This window comes from Trachypithecus francoisi, unplaced genomic scaffold, assembly GCF_009764315.1.
Source record: "Trachypithecus francoisi isolate TF-2019V2 unplaced genomic scaffold, Tfra_2.0 Lachesis_group10, whole genome shotgun sequence".
In the NCBI taxonomy this organism is placed as follows: domain Eukaryota; kingdom Metazoa; phylum Chordata; class Mammalia; order Primates; family Cercopithecidae; genus Trachypithecus; species Trachypithecus francoisi.
This window is the reverse complement of record NW_022681455.1, coordinates 11,834,470-11,847,770: the sequence shown is the minus strand read 5'-3', so window position 1 is coordinate 11,847,770 and position 13,301 is coordinate 11,834,470. Positions and strand designations below refer to the sequence as shown.

Here is a 13,301-nt window from a genome sequence, read left to right as displayed (position 1 = left end):
GAACCTTATCAGACATGAGATTTATAAATATTCTGTCTCATTCTGTAGGTTATGTATTTACTGTCTTGATTGTCCTGTTTTTAAAGAGAAGATACTGAACAAAGCACGTAGGTGCCATTAGGAAAAGAATACCAAATAGGATAGTAACAGGCACAAAAGTTTTGAGTTAAGGGAAGTCTCCTCACTGTCATTTGTTTTCTCTCCTGGCTATCAATAGACGGCTCATATCCAAAGTTTCCTTGAACTAACCACAGTGTATTAGGTCATTCTTGCACTGCTATAAATAAATACCCGAGGCTGGGCAATTTATAAAGAAAGAAGGTTTAATTGGCATATGGTTCTGCAGGCTGTACAAGAATGGCGCTGATGTCACCTGTCTTCGGGGAGGCCTCTGGAAGCTTACAATCATGGTGGAAGGAGAAGAAGGAGCAAGAGCAAGAGCAGGAAGGTGCCACACATGTTTAAATGATCAGACCTCACAATAACTCAGTTACACTTGCAAGGTAGTACCAAGGGGATGGTGCTAAACCATTCGTGAGACATCCACCCCCATGATCCAGTCACCTCCCTGGCCAGGCCCCACAGCCAATATTGCGTATCACATTTCAACATGAGATTTAGGCAGGGACACACATCCAAACTATGTCGTATGGCAACAATACATTGTGTAAAGACTCTATGTGCCAGCCATGGCACATAGGTATGGGGATTTAGTAACACATGCCTTACATGTATTTTTCTCCTGTTCTTGTAGATACCTTGCAATATAAGGGTTATGATTTCTATTGTATAGATGAGGAAACTGAGAAGCAGATATGTTAATGAGTGGACGAAGACCTCACTGCTCACAAGTGGCAGAGTCAGGACCCAAACTCAGGTCTGTCTGACTTGAAAGCTAGAACTTATCCTACTCACTCACCAGTTTGGTACATTTTGCTCTGGGGCCCTTAGGGCCTCCATGAGTTCATTTGGGGCCTTTCTGGCCATAGAAAGGAGGACTAGCAGAGGTTTTGGGTCTCTGGGGCCAATGTACACTTTAATCAGGGCAACTCTGGTTTGATCTCTTTTCTAATCTGTGACTTTTGTATATGATTGTGTTTGGGGAGGAAAAAAAGAGAGAGAGAGAGAGGTTTCTGGTGCCTTAAAACGTGTTTGAAATCCACTGCGAAATCATGTTACTTCATGGAAGAAAATCCCAAAGCTCTTGTAGCCTCTTGTAAAATAGAGGTTTCATTAAAGGAAGGCTTTTTCTAAACCTTATAGATAGAAATGTGGTATTGCATTTGTACACACCTGCAGTCACACATGTGCGTGCACGCACACACACACACACACAGACACAACCTCCCTCCACTCCCCAATTCCTGTGCATTCCTATTCCCTACTCCAGACAGAGGATGCCAGCTCTAGGGAAAGTTGCCTCTGAACGCCCACTCACCAAAAAAAAAAAAAAAACAAAGGTGGCTCTTGCCAGCAATTGCATCCACACTTCCCAGCAGCCCTGGTTGTTACCATTCATTGGTCAGGTGTGATGCTGCCTGCTCACCTTTGACAGCCTTCCCATCTGCCAACCAGCCCAGAGAGTCTCCAAACCGAGCCACCTTTCTTGCAAAGTGAGTTCCCACCCACCCAAGAAGGAGATCTTTAGCTCCTCCTCTTCGCCAGTCATGATGATGATGATACTCAGGAAGAGATCCATTCTGTAGAAACTCCACAAGGTGAGGCCACATCTAAATAGCTAACAGGTGAGTGTCCTTCCTCCCTGCCTGTACCACTGGCTTGGATGGAGAGGTAGCTGCATGGCCAGGTGAGGGGCCACGGGGCTGCACGCTCCCACATGATATTTCTGATTTTCCAGACAGCATGTCTCAGCAGGGTGCTGATCTGGGCCTGGAAATCCCCGTCCAGAGTGTTGATCTCTGTCTCGAGCTCTCTGCATTTCCCTTGTTAGAAGATTAGGGCTGTCCGACAAGTTTGTCGGAGGTTATCGCAGGCGTCTGAGGTGCCAGCGTGGGAGGGTGAACAGTTGCCGAGAGGGTGAGGGGCTTTGAAGTGGGTGGGCAGGAAGGTGAATTTGTGAAGTTTCTCAGAACTGCAACTTGGTTTTCTGAACATTTATCCTGTGCGCCAATAAATTGTTGCCAGATGTCTGCTCCGATACAGTTCTAGCGTGAGATCACATGAAGATATTTAATACCATTAACTACCTTAGTCAGAAATGAGGAAGGGGTGCTTGGGAGGCTTCCTGCCCACTAGGTAAATTGGGATCCAAGAGCAGAAAGCCTTTTTATCTTCCATTCCTAGTTTTCTACAACTTAAACACATATAGGACATTTTATTTTCTTTTGCTCTCAAACATTACCCAACTCACCGTGGCGATATATTAACAAACTCCTAGTATAGACAGTGCTTCCTGGATCCTTAGGCACTGACGGTGACAAAAGAGGCTTGCAACCTGCAAGAAGAAACTGCTGAGCAGGCAGGTGCCAACAAGTTGTGTTTTCCAAAGCATCAGCATGTGCTTCTCATCCCTTAACCCCCTAGTGGCTTGCCTATGAACCACTCCTTCTCTAATTTAGCCTAAACTTTCCCAAGTTTCCAACCACTGAAGTCATTAGTAGATTCACCACCCAATATGGGGCTCCCGCTACCACAGGCCACTGGTAAGATACGGACAGCATTGCAGGCTCAGAGGCTGAGAGACCTCCCTCTGAAGACCTAGATAATGTAAATCCAATGAGACACAGATGAGAGCAAGCCAGGCTTTGTCCTGCCCTGTGCTGTCCTGGTGCACACACCCATGCCTGGCTACACCCGACTCACCTATCCAGATGAGCAGCGGCAACCCCAGGCACAGGCCACTTGCAATGCTCCACAGTTGTGGAACACTGGATGCCATGAAGTTGAGGAAACACCTCTTTCCCTCTCTCACCTATTTTCCCTTAGAAGCCTAGGAGTCCAGTTGTAATTGAGTTTTTTCTTTACAATCAGGAAAAGTTTTCCCTATCCCCTGATATAGAATAAAGCAAAGGAGCGAAGCGTTTTAGCTCAGCCCAGCCTGCATGGTTTCCCAGCATCTCAGATATTTATACATGTAGTGGTGTCTAGTCTTTTGGTGGCATGATCCAGCAGGGAGTGGTGGAGGAGGGGAGAGGAGGATATCTCCCCCGCCCCCACAGCCCCACACTATTGGCTGCTCCCCCTGCCACTCAGCAAAGCCTGACATCCCTCTGCTACCCTCGCCACAGCTCGTCTTCACTCACTAGGGATGAAATCAGCCCATAGGCACCTGGTGTGAACCCAAACGTATCTGAGACAGATCTCAATCAATTTAGAAAGTTTATTTTGCCAAGTTTAAGGATGCACCCGTGACACAGCCTCAGAAGGTCCTGACAACATGTGCCCAAGGTAGTCAGGGCACCCACGCCTGGTTTTATACATTTTGGGGAGGCATGAGACATCAATCAATATGTGTAAGGTGTACATTGGTTTGGTCCGGAAGGGCGGGACAAGTTGAAGCAGGGGAGGGGGCTTCCAGGGCACAGGTAGCTAAAAGACAAACAGTTGCATTCTTTTGAGTCTCTGATTAGTCTTTCACTGAATACACAATTTACCTGTGAGAGGAGAAGAGAGGGATAATCACTATGCCTTAGTCTGGAAACAACAGGGCAAAGGAAGCCATCAGATACGCATCTGTCTCACGTGGGCAGAGGGATGACTTCGAGATCTGTCTGTCCTTTGTCCACAAGGAATTTTCTTGTTAGCTAATCATGAAGCAGCTATCTCATTGTAGCAGCTTGACTTCCCTTTGGCTTAGTGATTGTGGGCTCCCGAGATTTATTTTCCTTTCACACTGACAAACACCGAAAACCATCCCCAGACACAAGAAAGGGGGAAAATGAGTTTTCCTGGGGGTACATGGAAGTCCCAGAAGGTAGAGACAGCAGGGCGAATTGGCAGAGTGGCCCATGACAGTAGGTCAAAGCACTGAAAGTAAACCATCTATATCATGATTTTTTGGAATGTCCTAGCTGTTAGGTCTTCCTATTGAACCAAACTGACAAATCTCAGGGATCTTGGGCTAGAAATCCCATGGATTTGATTTAGAATGATCTCCAGAAAACTGTTCCCTGAGGACTAACAAGATTTCAACCGGCAGTAAATAATAGATTTACGCTTGAGGGTATGCCCTACAAGAAACCAAGAAGCTAGAACCGCCCCCCAGTCACATCGTGCGAGTCTCCCTGAAGCTTTGTTGCAACTCTGAACTTTGTAACATGGGCCACAGGCAGCATTTCACAATGGTCACAGAGCACAGTTGTATACCTTGTGTTAGACGTGCAAAATATGGTTAGTGCAAACATGCTCACTAAATTAACTATGGCTTGCCAAATTAATTCCTGGAAGCAAAGAGAAAGAAATCCAATTTTCTAACCAATTATGATTATTGATTTTTCAAGGTCAGGCCTCAAAGAAAAATGCAGAAAGAGTAAAAATTGCCATAGGACTTTATGAAGAAATTGTATTTGAAATATGGTTTTATATCTACTTCAGCAATAACTGTCATTCACTTTATCTATGAGTAGATCCAGAGTCTCACTTTTAGGTAGAAGGTGTGTTGTGTGTTCACACTGGGATACGGACAGATCTGGGTATGTTTAGGATCTGAGGAATAGGCTTACTGATTTGGGGTCTATTTGCTGGGGCTTAAGAGCTTTTTAGTAAATAAATTATCCAACCCCGCCCCACAACCCAAATTAAGAAACTCATCTGTAGCAAGTAGCAAAACGTCCACCTGGAAGTCTATCATGTGATCCCTACATTCTTTCGGTGCCACAGTAATATGTTTACCTTGTGACCATAATTCACACTTGACCTACATCTCGTTGTGAACCAGGAACCAAGACGTGCAATTTAAAACATTGTCTTTTGAGGGGGCACAAATGGCACATTTGTTAACAAGACATGAATTTAGAAATAATTCTTTGGAGGTGTAAGATAGAAAAGGTGTAATTTATAAAGTGTCATTTGGTTTATTAACATATGTACATTCAAAACAAGCTTCCACTTTGAGAGAGAGAAAAGGAAAACCAATTCTGTTTGGCACCTTTGACAGAAACCTGACCTCATGTTTGCGCACACCCACGCCCACACCCACACACCCTCCTTCCATTGCCTTATCCCTACCAATTCTGTGACAAAGGTCAAGCTTTAGAGAATGGTCACCATGTAATAAAGTCTGGACTATTTCACCCAATGCAAGGTTTGCTTTGCCACCATTCTCACTCCTCCCATATTTCCTGGGTTGTAAGCACAGCCTGACCCCGGACTGCCTGTGTGGGTGGCACTGGGGAACAGGGAGTCTTATTACAAATGGCGATAATTAATAGGTCCTCAGACCTATTAAATCAGAATCTCTTGGGGAGGGATCAGAGATCTCATTTTGTGTTTTTTCTGTTGTTGTTACCATTGAGATAGAGTCTTGCTCTGTCACCTAAGCTGGAGTGCAGTGGTGTCACCACAGCTCACTACAGTTTCAAGTTTCTGGGCTCAAGTGATCTTCTTACCTAGCCTCCTGAGTAGCTGGAACTCCAGGTGTGTACCACCATGCTCGGCTAATTTTAAAAATTAATATTTCTTTTTTTTTTTGCAAAGATGGGATCTCACTATATTGCTCAGGCTGGTCTTGAACTCCTGTCCTCAAGTGATCCTCCTGCCTAGGCCTCCAAAGTGCTGGGATTATAGGTGTGAGCCACTGCACCTGGCTAGGAATCTTGTGTTTTTTTTTTGAGACAGAGTCTCACTCTGTTGCCCAGGCTAGAGTGCAGTGGCATGATCTCCACTCACTGCAAGCTCCGCCGCCTCCTGGGTTCATGTCATTCTCCTGCCTCAGCCTCCTGAGTAGCTGGGACTATAGGAGCCTGCCACCATGCCCGGCTAATTTTTTTGTATTTTTAGTATAGACGGGGTTTCACCATGTTCACCAGGATGGTCTAGATCTCCTGACCTCGTGATCAGCCCGCCTCGGCCTCCCAGAGTGCTGGGATTACAGGCGTGAGCCACCGCGCCTGGCCGGAATCCTGTTTTTTTAACAAGATCCCCAAGTAATTCTTCTGCACAATAATGTTTGGTAACCACTTCCAGAAGATTGCAAAAAAATTGGTTTGTAAAGGAACTGGACCCAAGGCCTTGACTTCAGGCTCATATATATCTCAGCAACTGGGCTGTAGTCTCTACCACCATCCTCCAACAGCCCAATGACAAGAAAAAGAAATGCACAAAAATGTGATTAAATGGGAAGCAACAGAATAGGCAAGAGAAAAATCCAATTAACAAATGCTAGACTGCTGAAAGTAGAAAGGTTTTTAACTGTCCTCAGTGACTCAAAGACATCCAAGCCATCATTACTTGCAGAGCAATTGTGGTTCGGGTAGCCAGTAGTATTGACATACATATATAATCTAATGTGGATGCTGAGTTAAATCAAATGAACCATGAGAACAGCAAAATGAAGCAAAATAAAAAGTAACAGTGGGATTCTTCTTCAAATAAATATGCTATATTAATGTATGGATTGACAGTAATTACCGTTAAACATACATATATTGGGGACACAGCTCAAAATTTGTTACTGATAAGGATGCATAGTCAGAAGTGTTCAGGACCTTGATAGTGGAGATCGATTTGAAAGATAAAAAAATTAATTACAATATGGTGCTAATATATGGTCATATATGACTAATCTTAGAAGATATCTGTGTTTTAATAGAAGATGAAGCTCAGTCTGAAGGACTCCCTCTTTGATGGTGAATTTAGGGCTCTCTGGTTGGCAGGTAGATGAGCTATGAGGCAGTGAAGCTTTTACCAGGATAATTACATTAAATAAGAAACTTCTAGTGGTTCTTAACCAGACCCTTGGCTGGGATCAGGAATTCAAGGCAGTCATGATTTTTCTATGGTCACCCAATCACCTTTCCTTCTCCAGTGGAATTCAGAATGCAGTCAAGTCAGTTACTGGTGGGTTCTGCAGGTAGTTTGAGGACGAGTTTATTATAGAATGCATTATTGTAGAATGAATCCAGTTCATTATAGAATGCAAATTTTCATGTACACTGTAAAACTATTACATTTAGGTTAACTTCCTTTGCCAAAAACTTTCAGACAGGTTTATTCCTCTTTATATTTTGTGTAACTTTATAAATTACATAAGGAATACAGCACATGACTTGTATTAATCTAAAAATACATATACACACAGGATAAAGTGCAACCCAGCAGAACATGTCTGCGACATTCACTTTCTTAACCCCCACAGAAGAATTTTCTGAGTTAATGGAAATAATGTTGTTCTCTAACAAAGTCAGGTTATTTTTCCACACTGTTATGTGTGGTTTTTGGCATTCATATATATGAATATATATATATTAATATATATACATATTTTATACATATAAAAAGACATATTTGGAGACAGAGTTTCTCTCGTTGCCCAGCCTGGAGTGCAGTGGTGCGATCTCGGCTCACTGCAGCCTCTGCCTCCCAGGTTCAAGCAATTCTCCCGCCTCAGACTCCCAAGTAGCTGGGATTACAGGTGCCCACCACCATACCCAGCTAACTTTTTGTAGTCTTTTAGTAGAGATGGGGTTTCACCATGTCAGCCAGGCTTGTCTTGAACTCCTGGTCTCAAGTGAACCACGCACTTGGGCCTCCCAAAGTGTTGGGATTTCAGGCGTAAGCCACCACGCCCAGCCCGGCTCAGCTTTTTACTAAGATTTTGTATAGACGGCTTCACTTGTAAGGGTCAACCCTGTGGTCTCACCAATTCAATAATTTTCAGAAAACATTTATTTGTACTTTGCTTGGGAAGGAAAGCTCAGTTATTTACCTATCTCCTCATTTCTTTTTGAATTTACACTGTAGCTGGTACATGTCTATTTCATGCTTCCCAAAACGTCAAACGTATTTTGAAAAGGGATCCAGTTTAGGGTGATCAAATGTCTTAGTTTGCCCAGAACAGTTCTGGTTTTAGTACTAAAACTCTCACATTCCAAGGAACCCGTCTGTCCTGGGTAAACCAGGATGGTTGAGGTAGCCACTAGCCCCATGGGGCTGTTTAGGTCTCCAAAATTTAAAATAGAATGAGATTAAAAATTTGGTTTCTCTGTTGCATTAGCCACATTTCAAGGGCTCTATGACTACCCATGAGAACCTCACGGGACAACGCAGAGATAGAAATTTCCATCATTGCAGACAGTTCTGTCGGATAGTGCTGAGCTAGAGGGTATTTCCTGCAATCGCCTAGAACCAACATCCTTTAAAACAGTGCCCTAGTCAAGTGTTAAGCAATCTCATGTGATGTGGCTGGCACCTCAGTGAATGCGCAGAGTGTACTGGGTCAGCAAAGCTGCAGTGAAAACTTTTGTTTTTTAGAGTTTGCACATCCTGATGCATCAGGCTTCTGGGACTATGTCCTCATCTTCTTAGGGCCCAGGAATTTATAAACAGTTGTTGGCATTTAGTGGAAATCGGGGACATGGCAGGAGGAACATTTAACATGACAGCAAGAAAAGATAATTTGGCTCTTTTAAATTGGGCATGAGGCATGAGGGTCATGCTAATTTTGTTCCCATTTATAGATTTTTTTCCTTGACGTGCAGCACAGCAGAGAGGATAGCTGGGTCAAATTGGGTTAGAGCTAAAGGAGCTCAGGCACAAGGAAAACCACCTTTGGAATGAACAGCTTTTAAGTCCATTTCATCCCTAACCCAAGCAATGGGCTATAAAGTTGGATGGGAGCTACAAAGTGGCCAGAGTCATGGGGAGATGTTTGGCAACATCTGTCCTCCCCCAGGACAAAGGCAAATTAGAAACAGAGACAGAGACAAACTGCTTGTCTGTTTAAAGATGCAGTGCTGAAGAATCTAGTTGTGAGCACAGGGTTTATCTGTTTCATAGCATTTTATTGAAGACCTGCAGAAGTCTGTCCCTGCTCTTCAGTCATTCACAGTCTGGTGGGGACTCTAAAGTATTTACTAATTTTAAAGCTATAAGATTTAATGTAACAAAGGATGATTTATGAAGATGGCAATGATAGCGATGATGATGATAATACGTAATATTTATTGGGAGCTTTCCAGGTGTCAAGCTCTATTCTAAGTGCTTTACATGAAGAAGTACAAGACAATACTCTGGGAATATAGTTGCTAAAAGGATCCTCAGGTAAAAATATAGCATTCTGTTTTTCAAGATTTCTCCGAAATGTAGCATATAAACAAAGTGAAATCCTTTTATAAGTCATTTAGAGAAATAGCGTAGTAGAGCCATTTCAGCAATACATTTTATTTTTTTAAATGACCTTTTTATTTTGGAATAATTTTAGATTTACAGAACTGTTGCAAAGATAGTACAGAGAATCCCCATATGATGATGGAGTTTTGAGTCAGACAGCCATGGCCTCAAGTCCCAGTTTTGCTGTTTATGCACTGTGTGTCGTTGGACCAGTTATTTAAACACTCATATCCTCAGATGTGGCTTCCTTGATGGTAATATAGCACAATAACACTTGCTTTAGAGGGTTGTAGGAAACAAAAAATGAGAGAATGTGTGTGAAGTGTGTGCACATGCTTAAGCCATTGACGTGCCTAATAAACATTAGTACTTATTTTTATTTATATAGAAAGTATATTCATTACTAAAAAATAAAGAAAATAATACGTTACAATAATTTTAAATGGGCTGATGTCTACTAATTACACACAAACATTCCTTCTCTCTTCACCACCCTGCCTCAAAAAGAGAGGTAATGATAATTCACCAACTTGCGACTTCAGGTCAATTGCAGTTGCTCTTTTCAATTCCTAAGAAACTGCAGGGGCCAGTGGGAAATTCTGAGTTGTTACAGTCTTAATGGAAAGCCCCAGGTCAAAAGTGAAGACTTTTCTTCAGTTTAAAAGCTAATGTTGGCCTTAAGACAACTGTGAAATATGTTTGGAAATTGTTCCCACCAAATGTTTTCTGGAAAGAATTCCGGCTGCTAGCAATTGAAAGCCTAGTGATAGATTTAGCACCTCGGCCATGCTGAAGAAACATTGCAGAAGTTGTTCCAGCAAACACATTTTCTAGCAATGGGGTACTTGTTGTGGGCCACATGGGCATTCTGGCCAGGTTGTGGCTGTGAGGACATTCTCCAAGGGTTTCTGATCCTAAAACCTAATGCTTACTGAGAGCTTATGACCTCAGAGGCTCTGTCCTTAGTACTCCATAAGCACTGTCTCCTCCAATCCACACAGCAATGCTGTAAGTTGGGTATTATTATCATCATCCCCATTTCATAGTTGAGGAAACCGAGACACAGAGAGTTTCAGGTACATGCCCATGGCCACGGTGTTGGGAACAAATGAAGCCAGGGTTTTTGTTTGTTTGTTCGTTTTTGTAGAGACGGAGTCTTGCTCTGTCGCCCAGGCTGGAGTGCAGTGGCATGATCTCGGCTCACCGCAACCTCCACCTCCCAGGTTCAAGCAATTCTCCTGCCTCAGCCTCCCAAACAGCTGGGACTACAGGTGCGCACTGCCACGCCCAGCTAATTTGTTTTGTATTTTAATAGAGACGGGGGTTTCACCGTGTTGCCCAGGCTGGTCTCGAACTCCTGAGCTCAGGCAATCCACCTGCCTCGGCCTCCCAAAGTGCTAGGATTACAGACATGAGCCACCATGCCCAGCCGAAGCCAGGATCTGAGGTAGGTAACTTAGGATTTAGGACTCACACTCTCGGCCACTATGTGAAAATCTTTTGCCTTGATTAGCTTTGGAATTCACACTTCTCCAGAAGCCAGCCTTTCACTGCAGAATAGCAGCCTCATGACAATAACAGAAAGAGATTTGAGAGCCCCTCAAGTCAACTGGTAGCTGTCAGACATTTCCTCAGGCATCCTCTCATTCGTGGCATCCTAAGGATGACTCTAGTGGTAGACAACAGATCCTTGAACAGCAACAGCCCAGGCTGCAGGTTAGACTTTCCTAGTTGGCCATGTAGCCTGATGGCTTCTGGACTCTGTGTTCTCTTTTTGCTCCTGATCCAGTGCTCATTTTGAAAGTTACAGCCAGATTAATGAAAACAGGGATTGTCACACTTGCCCCATTAAAGGGCTAAGGACTACATCAAAACTGTTCTATGTTACCACAGCGCTGGGGAGGGTATTATCATGCAATGAATTCCTGAAATAAGGTTACTGGATGAAGTGCAGTAATTATTGCTTTCCAGAACAGGAAAAAAAAAAAAAAAAAAAAAAAAGCTACCTCCCCAGCACTTCAAGCAAGTTCATTGAGAAAGCAGCCTCATGGTTTGAAGACAGCCTTGAAGATAAATGGCTGCACTCCATCTACGACCTATGTAGGCCTTTTCCAAATCATTTTGACATCACTCCCTCTGAATCTTAGAAGGCAAACACAGGAAGGGAAAGGGCAAAACATGGTGGAAAGAGATTTGGACATTGTTCAAGTGAAAGTATACAAGGGAACAGTTACTGGAGTCTAGGGTCAGGAGACAGTTGCTCTACCCAGCTGATAATCAGCTGTACTTCTGTCCACGGAGCTCACGTCTATAAAACATTCTTATCCTCAGCAGGCCAGGGTTCAAATAAATCTTTCTCTGAAAGTAAAAAAGAGAAGCTAATTTTATTTTACACTGGCATGTGATTTATTTTGGGCACCCACAAAACAAATTGGACTCATGCTGAGTAGCCTAAAACACCATGAACATTCTAGAGGAGATTGGTGGAAAATGGTTAGTGTCCATGAACCTCAACCAACTAGATAATGTGAAGCGATCCCAGATGATTTATTAATGTGCAATAATGCAGACTTGTTTGGCAAGGAGAAAATACCACGGAGGCCAATGGGTGTGACCTTCAACTTCAGCCGTTTTGTAAACAAGCGTTCTATGAGGTTTCATTTTATTTTCACACAGTTTGAGGATGGCTTTCTATCCACAGGGCAGTAAACGATTAACCAAAAGAGCTCCTTTTAACCAAATGAGTGTGAGGAACTCTGTGGTGAGCAATCTGGCAGCTTTTTTCTTTTTTTTTTCCAAGATAAGGAGATTTTTAAAAGCACAGCAACCTTTTTCTTGCTTTTATGAAACACTGTCCTATGTTTCCAGGCAGAAAAGCAAAAACTTTCGAAAGGTCATGTGATGTCATTTCAGCAATGTAGAAAAAAAAAAAAAGAATCAACAACCAAAAAAGATAATGAACTTTGACAGACAGCATGTTTTGTGTGTCTGTGTGCGTGTGTGTGTGTGTGTGTGCTTCTTTTTAGATGGAGTGCTCGCTCTGTTGCCTAGGCTGGAGTGCAGTGGTACAATCTTGGCTCACTGCCACCTCTGCTTCCCAAGTTCAAGTGATTCTTCTTCCTCAGCCTCCTGAGTAGCTGGAACTACAGGCGCTCGCCACCATGCCCAGCTAATTTTTGTATTTTTATTAGAGATGGGGGTTTCATCATATTGGCCAGCCTGGTCTCCAACTCCTGACCTCATGATCTGCCTTCCTCAGCCTCCCAAAGTGCTGGGATTACAGGCGTCAGCCACCGTGCCCAGCCTGACAGCATGTTTTAAAGCAGAATAGAAGTATGTACACATACATGTGTAATTCTGAAAGGATTTCACTTTGAAATTTGATCACCGTAATGCCTTAATAAAGGCCACTTGTTCATGAAGGGCTAGATTAATCTTTGAGCTGTGTTATATAGGAAATCAAATCCTGGTCTATTATAGGAGCCATCATTGACATCTTCCATGAGTGCAAACGTGGGCAGATATAGAAAGAAGCAAATAAAGCCATTTCCTCTTGCCAGGGAAAGGAGTTGGTTCATAAAAACACTGGATAAGGTCCTAATGTGCTTCTGTAAGGCTTTAGAAGACTTTCTCTCTGGCTCGCCTCATAGGATCATGCCATGCCCCACACTGGGGACACTGAGTTTTTCTGGTTTGGAGAGCAGTGGTCCTCCACTGGAGGTGATTTTCTCCCCAAGGCAACTTTTGGTAATGTCTAGAGACATTTTTGGTTATCACATTGGGAGCCCCCATGGTACTAGATAAACCAAACAGATGAATCTAGCATCACAAAGGTCCAGAAAATTAAATTGTCATCAGAATCATAGTGTACAAAAGTCAGGCCAGGACCCAGGTACCAAACCCAAGCAGGGTGTCTGACTACTAAAATAAAATATTTAAATATGACTTAGAGTCTCCTAAGAATCAAAATACAAAATGTCCAGGTTAAAAGCAGAATAAATAATAAAGTTGGC

At 43.1% G+C, this 13,301-nt stretch overlaps 1 protein-coding gene across 3 annotated transcripts in view; it reads left to right on the top strand.

The window, feature by feature from the left end:
* Nucleotides 1-1,520: 1,520 nt before the first annotated feature.
* ADTRP (androgen dependent TFPI regulating protein) overlaps nucleotides 1,521-13,301 on the top strand; it is a 92,678-nt gene continuing 80,897 nt past the window's right edge. The window contains exon 1 of one of the 3 annotated variants that reach the window (XM_033216227.1): nucleotides 1,521-1,745. The gene's annotated coding sequence lies outside the window, so the exon portion shown is untranslated. The remainder of the gene's footprint in view (nucleotides 1,746-13,301) is intronic. The other 2 variants (XM_033216225.1, XM_033216224.1) reach the window with 2 other exon arrangements.